This window comes from Schistocerca piceifrons, chromosome 2, assembly GCF_021461385.2.
Source record: "Schistocerca piceifrons isolate TAMUIC-IGC-003096 chromosome 2, iqSchPice1.1, whole genome shotgun sequence".
NCBI classification, from domain to species: Eukaryota; Metazoa; Arthropoda; class Insecta; order Orthoptera; family Acrididae; genus Schistocerca; species Schistocerca piceifrons.
The window spans coordinates 206,032,610-206,045,108 of NC_060139.1; the positions used below are offsets into that span (position 1 = coordinate 206,032,610).

Genomic DNA, 12,499 nt, shown 5'->3' on the forward strand with positions numbered 1-12,499 from the left:
AATTCCTGCTGACTAGTTAGTTCCGAACACAAGACGAATAATGAATAATTTGTACCCATCTGAAAAGTGTTCTTTGAAACGAAATATTTTTATGGAGAGAAAGAGGTTGGTAGTGTCGTAACCACGTGTACATAAGTACAAAGCTAAACATCCATTTTCCAACCATTAGTTCCTTTTCACAGGGCACTCATCTTAAGGTCCTTGACCATCTGTACAATTTTGACCCTACATTTCTGGGACACCCTATAGAAGATATTGCTAACACTAATACAGATAAGCGGACGGTTCCGCCATAACTCTTCATTATAATCCTAGTGTCTTATGGGGCATTTCCTCTCTTCAGATCGCTTATGCTTTCATGTTGTTTTTACCTATCTCCCTACTAAGCATCCTCCAAATTTTCCTATACTTGTGAAACATATGTCCAGAATCGGACAGCGTAGGTTTAGATTATACAATAAATACTTACTTTCCGTTTTAGTGTCTGGAGATCAAAGCATTGTCGGTTCAAAATTGGGCTATGTGCAATTCTTCCTTGAATTTCTGCCATAATTGGTGGAGGGAACATTACTAGTACATTTAGGATAGGCCAAGAGATGTTCCAAAAAATGGTTCAAATGGCTCTGAGCACTATCGGACTTAACTTCTTTGGTCATCAGTCCCCTAGAACTTAGAACTACTTAAACCTAACTAACCTAAGAACATCACACACATCCATGCCCGCGGCAGGATTCGAACCTGCGACCGTAGCGGACGCGCGGTTCCAGACTGTAGCGCCTAGAACCGCTCGGCCACTTCGGCCGGCAGAGATGTTCTGTACACTGATATTCGCAACAGTCACATTTATTGTCACATTCATTCATGAGGCACCACTCGATCAGGTTTGCTTTCATTGGTGCTACTTCCTTTCCGATTCGGTTCAGCGGACTCCTAATCTTTCATTTCACGTTTTCTAACTGGGAATCTCCTCAATGGAGGGTAGTCTTTTTTGGTAGCTTGACAACTTCTTTATTCAAGAATCTCTGGTGGGATTTAAGGTCTTCAGGTCCAAAGTAATCCCCACGCATGCATAAGCTATCCAGTGGGTTTGTGAACGGCTCTTCGTCAGGTAGGGTCAGTATAACTTACTGAGCGGTGTGAGTTTCATGCAACCTGTTATTAGTCGGAATCTTTCATTTAAGCTAAGGCAGACCTTTCGGGCATGTACAGATCTGGACCACACCGGGCAAGCATATTCTGCCATGGAGAATCACATTTTCTGTGGTTCTCGCGACCTTATCATGTTAACAATGTAACAGTCATCTGAGAGCTATAATACTACTTTATTCAGAGATGTGCTACGACACAGTCTAATGACTGTCCAGTGTATTTGATTGTATGGTAGCACCAATGATGACTGGAGTTGCGTATTTCTTTGAGGAGTTACTGCGCATTAAGAATTTTCTGGTCATTATCTTTTGAAATATGTTGATATCGGTGAAGAGCTTTCACGACATCTTAAGTGATTTGTCACCAGCCTTTCTGATTGTTCAACAATTAGAACGCTTCAGAAAAATTTTAGACCCAGAGGTGTTCTGGTGCGTACATAGAATTTTTTTTCTTTACCGTATCAAAGAAAAATTTACAAAGGCTAGACAGTTAAACTTCAGCTCATTGTCTGTGTTTCTCACTATCAACCAACTGTTCGATCAGATCAGATGTAGTACCATAGTTTTACTGCTTGCCCTGTTTCGCAGGAGGTGTCACTGTCCCCTAAAGAAGTTTCGTCTGAAGCTCTATGCATGTGCATGTACACATTTTGATAAACAGAGTCGTAAACCGAATTACTGCGTATTGCCCTGAGCATCACGGAGCACACTTTACGTTGACTCTAAATTCTTTAGATTTAACTGTTTATTAGGTTCTGATATGATCTTAAATGTACCACTTTCTGTATCCACAGATTGGTAGCTAGCACACGATCGATAACTGATCGATTGCTTCCGACTGTAAGCTCTTTATTTTCCTAAGAAAATTCAGACATAAGAAAAGTTGTCTCTGATGCAGCATAATATGCAATTTTGAATACAGAACATTACTGATTCTAATTTCCTGCTTCATGGGTTAATACTAAGCACTTTACATATCTTTACTTAAAACGTTTACGCAGATGATTCAAGTTTTCAGTGTCTATTTCAAAAAATGGCTCTGAGCACTATGGGACCCAACTGCTGAGGTCATTAGTCCCATAGAACTTAGAACTAGTTAAACCTAACTAACCTAAGAACATCACAAACATCCATGCCCGAGGCAGGATTCGAACCTGCGACCGTAGCGGTCTTGCGGTTCCAGACTGCAGCGCCCTTAACCGCACGGCCACTTTGGCCGGCTAGTGTCTATTTCCCTTCTAATATTATTCCTAAGGCTGGAAACATAAATTCACAGCGAGAAAATATAATTCGTAGAATAGTTTCCATGAACTGATAGCACCAAACCTCTAACACGAAAGTACTGCACTATGTAGTGTTCGGTATTTGCCACTGTAAATGAATTATCTCTGACAAAATAGGTTGAGATGCCCAGATTTCCACACAACAAACATTTACCATTAAACATAAATTAATTAAAACATGAAAACAGAAATATTGATTAATTTTCATATACGCTGCCTAACCAGTACATGATTCAACACACATATTTCTGAGATCGGGTGATACTGTTTAATATGTGTGACGAAGACAGTCCACTTACTTTTTATTTTGATAATATTATCTTACATATTTTTATATTTCTAGTACTATCCTCATGCCATCTCGGTTTCTGTTACTATCTTGAAAACATATGTAGCATGTATACAGAATCGGCACCATGCGACAGATTACCTGTAGTCACTGAATTAAGTAGTAACGCGAACTTCAACCAGAATTATTTTTCCAGAAGAAATCCTCAAAGGGTATTTTTGGTTGAGAAACAGGCAGTTCCACCCCTGTTCAGGACTGTGGGAAGTAGCTGGCGTTATGTGACGCACAGTTATATGAGGGTTCCCTGAGGAGTCTGTGCTGGGACTGCTTCTGTTTCTTAAGTTTATAAATGATATGCTTTCTAATATGACACGTGATTCTAAAATATTTCTATTTGCTGATGATGCTAGCTTAGTGATGACGGATGTTGAGTGCAGAACAGGCAGCGAATAAAATAATGCAATTCAAGACACAGATTCGTGATTTATACAAAATAACTTGGTGCTAAATCACAGTACAACTCAGTTTTTAAAAGTTTCCAACACACAGTTCAACTAAAACTGGCACTTTGGTTACAAAGAATGGGCATATAATTAGAGAGTCTGAACAGTTCAGATTTCTAGACGTTCAAATAGAGAGTAAAATTTCATGGAAAGTCTACGTTCAGGATCTTGTTCAAAAACTCAGTGTTGCTATATTTACCATAATAACACTAGCTGCAATAAGTGAGGGTCCGAATCGAAAATTGGTCTTTCCTGCATATTTTCCCATTCACAAAGGGTATATTTTTGGCTCTGAAACGAGCAAAATCGAGCACTATGAGGTGTAAGCTCATGAACTTCTTGTAGATTCTTTTTCAGGAATCAGGGAATACTGATATTGGCCTCTCAATATTTATTTTCTGTAATGTCATTTGTATGAGCTTATCCCCAAGAATTAGCAGCGTTCAAGCAGTTAATATTAGGCAGAAATCCAAACTGCATTTGGATCATACCTTCCTGATTTTGTGCAGAGAGGTGCGCAGTATTCTGCTGGATCCATTTCCAATAAGTTACCGCAATAATTAAAAACTATTAACAGTGATCTTCGCACGTTCAACTCTAAAAGAAGAATTTCCTTATGGATCACCCCTTCTGTTCTGTTGGGGAGTTCTTGGAAAAAACTTAAGCTAATTCCTGTGTTATAATGTCGATTTTGATGATAGATACTTGAGACTTGTCTTCTGTATAGCCCCTGTCTACATTTTATTCTATCTATTTCAGTTTCGTGTACTGACTCGATCCATGATGATGAACCCACAGAACTATTCGTACATGTGAAAAATTAAAAAATAATTAAAATGATTAAGTGCTAGCGACATGTCCCAGCTTCACACAGATAACGTAAAATTTCTATGGCTGGATGAAATGTCTGGCATAGCAGTAACTTTGCTTACAGTCCACTGCATACAGCTATGAAACAATTCAGAGAAGAACATTAGTTAACTAAATACCATTACTTCAATATAACTTAAATCATTTAAGCAGCACAAAATGTTATCTGCTCCATACTTAAACTGCGTATGGAGTATGACCAAACCAGTAAAGAGTGTTTATGCTTTATCTGTGCTCCTGTATCACGTCCTCCTGTGGTGTGGTCATGGAAGGTGTGCAGGATTGACACGTACATGAATAAAATGGCAAACTATCCTTCTAAGACCTCCCAGTTTGGCAACAACCTCGGTGCCATCCTGACGCCTTGTTGAGGTCGTTAGAAATGTACCTGTCAGGTACTTTGACATCCAGTCACTTGAGTGGTGTCTCAAGGCTACTCTAACTCCTGAGTCCAGGCAACTCCACCTGATGGGTGTCGAAGGGACTAGAGCACCCACAAAGCACAACTAAGCTGAATGTGTGTCGAAGTTTCTTACAGGTAAATTTTTAATGTGCTCAACAAGGGTCTGTGGGTAGCAATGTAGTTAGCGAACTTGGGGAGGGTGGGGGGCTTGGAGAGCCTTTTTCCGTTTCGTTCATGATGCCACAGGTGGGTGCGAAACAAGAGGACTGGAAAAGCATAAACACCCTTGGCTGCTTCGGATCACGCCCAAATTTCATAGAATAGGCTTAAGTGATACTCAGTGGTTCCACCCTGTATACCGGAGCAAAAATTGCAATCGCACACACTCCAAAGTGGTTAGATCGCATTGGATAGAGCCACAGCAGCATGATGTCCTTGGCATTGTGTTGAATCGTCCAGGGGTGTGAGCAGCGCCAAAGAACAAGAACTATCGTTTTCGACCACGAAATGTGTGGGAATCAACATCCCAAGGGAAGGGCACCTGTTGAATACTTTCGTGTCAGTTATGAGCGGCGGTGTGTCTGAAATTCTTTCTTCGGCCAAAGCCCTGCGATTTCAACGCTGGGTGTCGCGGTTCTGACCTCTATCGTAGAGGCGTCAAAAGAAGGGGTAAAATGTGAGTAAGAGGGGTATGAGGACCTTCCCATAGTGTGACACGTCCACAACGGGCTGAATTTTAGTGAAGTTTGGTGCCAACGCGTCATAATTAACCCACCTTACATCTCAAATGAACTTCTGAGTTTTTTTTTTTTTTTTTTTTTCAGAGGAAGGTTGTAGGCACCTTTGAGCCACATTTCAAACTATGTGTTGCAATGGGAGACAATTACGAGCTTTCTAAAATGTGATTCTTTTTTTACGCATTGTATATGTATAGAATAGATAGAAGATAAATACATAGACAGCAATATAAATAGGTAGATAGAAAATAGAAGAAGATTAACTGAGTAAGGGCAGGTCGTCATTACGAGGTATTGCTCGCTTGCTGGTCGAAACAGTGAGACCACTAGTCATAACTAGAAAACATCTGTCGCAGCAGAAGTCAGGGTGTTGTATATAGAGACACTATGTGTCCTAAGCATATTACTCAAGTAGCTGCCATTGTGAACGTGACTCAGATTCGTAACACTGATGTTTATCTTCTATACAGTGTTATCAGTAGGCCTGTTTTTGTTTTGAAGGAGTGAATAAATGAATGATAAGTACGCCGTCGCCTTTACTCGATGACCACTTGAATAAACACATCGTAAATGACAAAACATTGCAGGGGCTACAAATAATTATCCTTTTGTCAAACAGGTGAATTTGACGTTCTACTTATTTACTCTACCTATTTACGTGCATGGTGTTTGAAAGGAATGATAAATTGACAAACAAGGTTAGGAAGATATCAAGGTTCCCACAGAAGGAGATGCAACAATGTCTCATTGTTTTCTCTGGCTGCCACCGTATCCTTTTGGGAATCATACCTCTGCAGAGGTTAGATGTAGAAGGAAAACTCTTGAAGGTGTGATAACACGTGGTGTGTCGTCCGAACCTCAGAACACTGGTTCCAAGCAGCACTGCTACTGTTCACTTCCAAGGACCATTTCCTTAATTTGAGCGAGAAAATACTGCGTAGAACGAAATCATGAGCAAACGTCGTGGTTACCTTTCCATACTCCGCAGATCTCGCAGGTTAGCACACCGAAAACCAAGAGGGGGAAGAATTCCATAAAATTGACAATTCTTGCACTCTGAAACAAACGCGTAGCTTTTCCGCAGCGTATTACAGTTAAATTCGTGCTTTCTAAGCCAGTGCTTACTGTACGGTGATGGCAATTAGCACCAACATCATTCCCCCTGTCGTCGATTCTATTTGCAAATAATGTGAGCGAAAAAGAAGTCCGGTTATCTGAACATCCATTACGTGGAGCAGTGTCTATGAAAGGAGAGAAGGTGTGGCAATATGTACGGTTTATGTGAATATAGGGAGATGCACAAGTTAAACTTCTTTATGATAGGTGAGTATTTCACCCTGAGGAACGTCATCCTCTGGCGGATGCAAAACGGTTCGTTCGTGAATGACTAGGAATCTAACGGATATAATTATACACAGGGTATATTGTAATTAATGACGTAAACGCATACGGTTGAAAGTACACGATACTTCAAGCAAAAGAGTTGTAAACATGGGCTCCAGAACGCATACCTTAAGAGCTATGAGCACTTCTTCTTCTTCGATGCTGTGAAACAAACATCTTCTACTGCATGCTCAGTCCACTCCATATTTTGCGAGATGGTGGTCTGGACCAAAATGAGAAAAAAATTGTCCTTTAAACGTGAACTCCAAAGCGCATACGTGAAAAGCTATGAGCTCTTCTTTATCATCGCTACTGTGAAAATCACCTCTACTGAAAAAGTGCTCATACCTCCTAAGGTATGCACTTTGGAGCCCATGATTATTGGACATTTTTTCTTGTACGCGTCCATATACCTCCTCCCAAAATATGCAAATCAAAGAGCTTGTAGAAGAACAGATTTGTTTCACAGTAACTAAGGTGAAGAAATGGTCATTGCTATTAGTGGAAGGATATGCGCTTTTGAGACCGTGTTTACCGAGAGCTTTTGCTACAAGTATCGTGTACTTTCAACTGTGTTTACGCCACTAATTATTAATGCAGTCCGTATATATTGCGGATAAATGGGTTGAAAGATCCGTTTCTGTTTAATTGTATAACTTCCTCACAATTATTTGAAACAGTCACACTCAGTAATCGTAAGAAAGGCAGATATGAGACCGAAATTCATTACAAGAATCCTCAAGAAGCGTACTTCGCCCATGAAAGATATAGTTTACAAAACTCTCTTTCGATCAGTATTTGAGTTACGGATCCCTAGCACATAGGCTTCATAGAAGAAATAGAGAAGACTGGAAAAAAGAGCAGCACGCTTCATCACAGTCTCATTTAGTAAGGGTGAAATCACCGCAGAGATGCTCACCCTACTCCAGCGGTAGACTAGAAGGGATGCCTTGTTCATCACGGTCCGGTTTAATGCTAAAATTCCAAGAGCATGAATTCCTAGAAGAGTCAAACATTGTATTGTTTTCTCCGCCATATCTCTCGCGAGAATACCTTGCCAGTTAAATCAGAGGGATTCCAGGTCATACGGAGGGAAATCAAAAGCCGTTCCTTCCGCGTGCTATTCCCGACTGGAACACAAGAGGAGGAATCTGACAATGATGTGGGAACACCCACTGCCAGATACCGCTGGATGGTTTATGGAGTATAGGAGTAAATCTAGAATTATTCAAGACAGCGAATGTTGCGGCTCGCTGTCTTTATTTCCAGACCAGCATTACCACAAATTTGAAATTCACCACTTGTGAGTTGATATATCTCTCTCCCCCCCCCCCCCCCCCCCCCCTCCCGATGAGTAGTATTAGACATCGTTCTATGTTAAGCGCGGCTAGTCTTAATCATGCTATGGGATACGTAACTGTTATTAATTCTGTTCATGTCTAACATCTCTATTCAAACATAGCCAGTCTGGAATCACGTTTTAATTCTCTATCCACGCCGTATTACATCGTCGGCACTTTAGCTAACTGGAAGTCTTATGACAGTCGATTCACAATATTTTATCTACACTTTTTTGTTGGCTTGCCTTCGATCACGTGAACAACTATTTCTGATTGAACTTTACGTTATTGTAATATTGTTTAATTGACTCAAAGTGTTGTCGTTTCCTATTACTAACAATAACATTCGAGTTTTCGTTTTTGGTTTCCCTTGGAGATGCAATTCTAAAACCTTCTTTCGATATGTATTGCACAGACATCGACGTTCATCTTCTTCATACAGTTTCTGATTTCCCGGATTCATTTCTACCAGGAAAATATTTTCTGGTTGATGTGTATGAGAATCCTCTTGCAATCCTAGTGTTTAATTATCCGAACCAGATGCCTGTAAAATATCGTTTTGCATATTCTCACGGTTGCATTTGGTTACATGATTTTCTTGTAAAGATCGTCATTACTTCTCTTCCTGCATCCACCATTGAATTCTGGTGGTCGCAATAGCTCTCTTGAGGTTCTCCTCTCTCTCAACGGATATTGCATTTTCGTCTTTCTTTCCCTAAGCTTATTGGCTCTCTTTCGTGGCTGTTATTTTGTCGATTTTTTGAAATCTTTCAGTACTTTGGGTTCAAATAGGTCGGATAATCTTTTACAGACATCATGTATTCCATTTTGACGGGAAGATAATTGAAAACACGTTTTTTCTGCAATATTTTCAAAATATTGGTCTTTCTTATTGCCATTGTCGTGTCTCCAAACAATACTGTTAAATTATCAGCAACAGTTAAACACTAAATACTTTATGTGCAGGGTGTTTCAAAGTCTTTGCATCAAACATCTAGGGGGTAATCAAACGTCTAGGGGGCGACTGATCACATCATGGGGAACGATTTTTGTTGGAGACAAGATGTTCATTCACGCTTCCTGGTGATGCTAAGGTTCCTTTTGTATTGATTATGCCCCCGAGAGGCATGAAGGCATAGGCACTCTACTGTGTGTGCATGCCTTGTGTGTTGCCCATAATCCAGTCATCTGCTCTGCGTGGAAGGAGCAGGCTCAGCAAAATTAAAGTTCCTGATTCACCTCTTGTAAAGATCTTCCCCCACTTACAGACCTCTTAATCATGTATTTTGATGAGTCTTAGGTATGTTGTAGAGATATCTCACGTGAGTCCTGGCTAGCGGCTTTTCATGCGACTGCATCTAGTTTCTGAGAGCATCGATGCTGAAGTTTTATACGTACCTCCTATACCTGTAACGTTAATCGCCTTTTGACCAAGTTAGTGCAGCGCACTGGGTAACGTTCGGGACTATCACGCTGGCGGCAAAAGTTCTAATTCTGCCCGTATACGTACGCTTTTTTCTTTCTTATACTTTATTTTCAATTTTTTTCGATATTATCGTACAGAGTATCATGAAGTAGTACATGTCCTTCAAAATTTTGCAAGAATTGTCAGTTTCGCCGTGGTAATTTCATTAACAAATCAATCAAACTTTCTTCAGATGCGTATCGAGTTTGCTACGGGATATATTACGGAATCGTCTCACTCACTATTGCTTGCTAGAATAGAATTCCGGATGGCAAGATTCTATCTTGGAACTCTTCCATTTGGCCCGTGTTTGCATAGAAAAACAGTAATATCAGAAATTGAGTCCGTCTTGATACAAAACACCTTGTTATTCGTTTATTTCTTTATTATCCCAAACTAGTTTCGGCGACAAATATCACCATCAGGAGTGGTTTTTTAAAATCTAAAACATGCAGAAAATAGCATGGTCATACAAACACAGTAAAACATTATTATATTTTTACTATTCGTCTTTTGAAATATAGTTTTCTATGGATACTTTCATACTACCTTATTTATTGTATGTTACAGCATGTTTTAAGCACAACACTACCACAACCCCAAGTATATATTCCTGACATACGAAATTCACCTTTTAGTATTTTGTTTACTAACAGCCGCTCACATGGTTGCAGATGAGATGATGTTCACTAAGTAAAAAACGGCAACAGAAAAAAGAGCACAGAAAATATGTCGCAAACAGCGCCAATAATTGCGTAAAACATGCCGTAACATACAATAAGGTAGTATGAAAGTATCGATAGAAAAATGTATTTCAAAAGGAATAGTAAAAATGTAATAATGTTTTACTGTGTTTGTATAACCATGCTATTTTCTGTATGTTTTAGATTAAAAAACCCCACATATGATGGTGATATTTGTCGCCGAAACTAGTTTGGGATAATAAAGAAATAAACGAATAACAAGGTGTTTTGCATCAAGGCAGACTCAATTTCTGATATTACTGTATTCCGGATGGCGTTTGTTGTAGAAGCAATCGAAACTGGAATTCGTAGACCATCACACGCATTTAATAAAGCTACTGCCTTGCAGGCACACGGATTTTTCAGATGAGATGCCACAAAACACAGTTGGTTTAAATTGAAAAAGACAGTTCTTTCTTCGATCGACTTCGGTGCACATCATCCTGTAAAAGCAGTTGCACTAAGTTAATGTCACAGCAGGAAATGTATTTTTTACGAACTCTTCCCTCGAACCGACTTCTCTAGTCTTCAGCATTTGAGTTTTTTCCGTGAATATTTTAACCTGCCTGTAAAATTAAAAGTCACGTGGATGACAAAGTGGGATAATTTTTACGGTGCAGGCTTTTGGTTCATCTTTAATTTACCCATATATTGTCTGATCAGTCAGCCCTCCCCAAGTATGTAAAATATAAACAAATTTATCTTGTCCCACGTACAGAAGAATGACAGATTTTTGAAACTCTCAATACAGTACTCTCGTGAACTTACCTGATTTCGTGCAGGTCACTTTTTTTTAAATTTATGGGTCACTTCTTTTTTGAACAATCCAACCAAATTTTCCGAATGATTCACCCAAACATAAGAAAAAGTAAGGGAAAATGTTTCCTGACATAGTTACAGCATACTGTCCTGTGAAGGAACGACTAATATTGTTCAAATATTTTTTCTGCACAGGGACAGTTTTCGCGCCATCTTCTGCATGGGACCAATCGTACGTCGACTGGTAATGAGAACCGGTTTGGTCGGTGTTAATTAAATAATCGAGATCAAAATTAATTATTGATGAGTACTTTTGTCTGTATCCAGAATCCTTCTGCATATGCATATACTATTTAAAGATATTCTCTACTATCAAATCTGAAAAAAGTACACGGCCATTATTCGAACCCGTACCGCTAACGTGATCGGCGCCAAAAATTTGCCGCTGCGCTACGCTCGCTTGATATAATCATGACTAACGTTACAGCCATAGGAAATAGGCATAAGACTTCCATACCTGTTTCCTCGGAAAATAGGCAATGAAAGCTAGCCACGCACTCAGCACATGTCCCTCTACAACATCCCTAAGACTCATCACAGTCCATGATTAACAGGTCTGATGGTCCCCTTGTCAGACACGCTCATTCTTAAGGTTCTCTTTTTGAAAATCAGGCATCAGTTCACTGGGATAGGTAGTATATAGCACACCTGCCTATTAGACCCTGCAAGTTCGGTGAAATCTCGTCGTCCCAGGCGCCTAATGTTGCCGGGAAGCATCAGGGAACATTTTGTCTCTAACAAAAGTTGTTCCCCGTGAAGCAATCTATCACCATTAGACGTCTGATGCAAAGAGATTGAAACATCCTGTCTGCCGTATTTTACGAACTATAAGACGCAACTTAATTTTTAGGGAATTTAAGAAAATAACATTTTTACCATTTTTATTGTTAGATTGCAAAGCCAGACTAAAAAAATTCTTAGTTTATAAAACTCAACTGACCTTTAAAGACCCTGAAAATCGTCATCTGAGACGGTGCTTCATAAACCTGTAGCACCAACCAACTCCATCCTTAAAGTCTTTTAAGTTCCACTGTAGCGCGTGTATTTGAATCATTTTTGTATTAATTCCAATGCCATTTTGACTGCGTCCTTGAATCCATCCTATTATAGTTTTGGCTATTTTTCATTCCGCACATTTAGTCTTACTAATTTTTTGAGTTCTTCTTTACTAGCCCGCCAATGGCGAACGGTTTTTTCTGGTGGTGGAGGGCTGAAATGCCGCTCACCTGCTCTGTTTCCATTTTCTTCTGCATACGCTATTACTTTCCATTTATAGCCCGCATCATGTGAAGATCTTTTATTTATTTATTTTTTTCATTACGAAATTTACTAGTACTAAAAATATATTGTACTGATACCGATAACATAAATCACTTTCAATTCAAGTTCACTGGCGCTTAGATTGCAGCGCCGCCTCATAAGCTAGACAATGTTCTGGGTTTGTTATGACGGGGCAGGAGCGAGACCATGTTAGCAAGCTTGTACATCCCTGCAACTTATGTTCCTCGCATCGGCG

At 39.7% G+C, this 12,499-nt stretch overlaps 1 protein-coding gene across 1 annotated transcript in view; it reads right to left on the reverse strand.

Moving 5' to 3' along the window:
* LOC124775262 overlaps positions 1–12,499 on the reverse strand; it is a 148,094-nt gene that overhangs the window by 25,559 nt on the left and 110,036 nt on the right. The gene's annotated exons all lie outside the window — the stretch shown is intronic.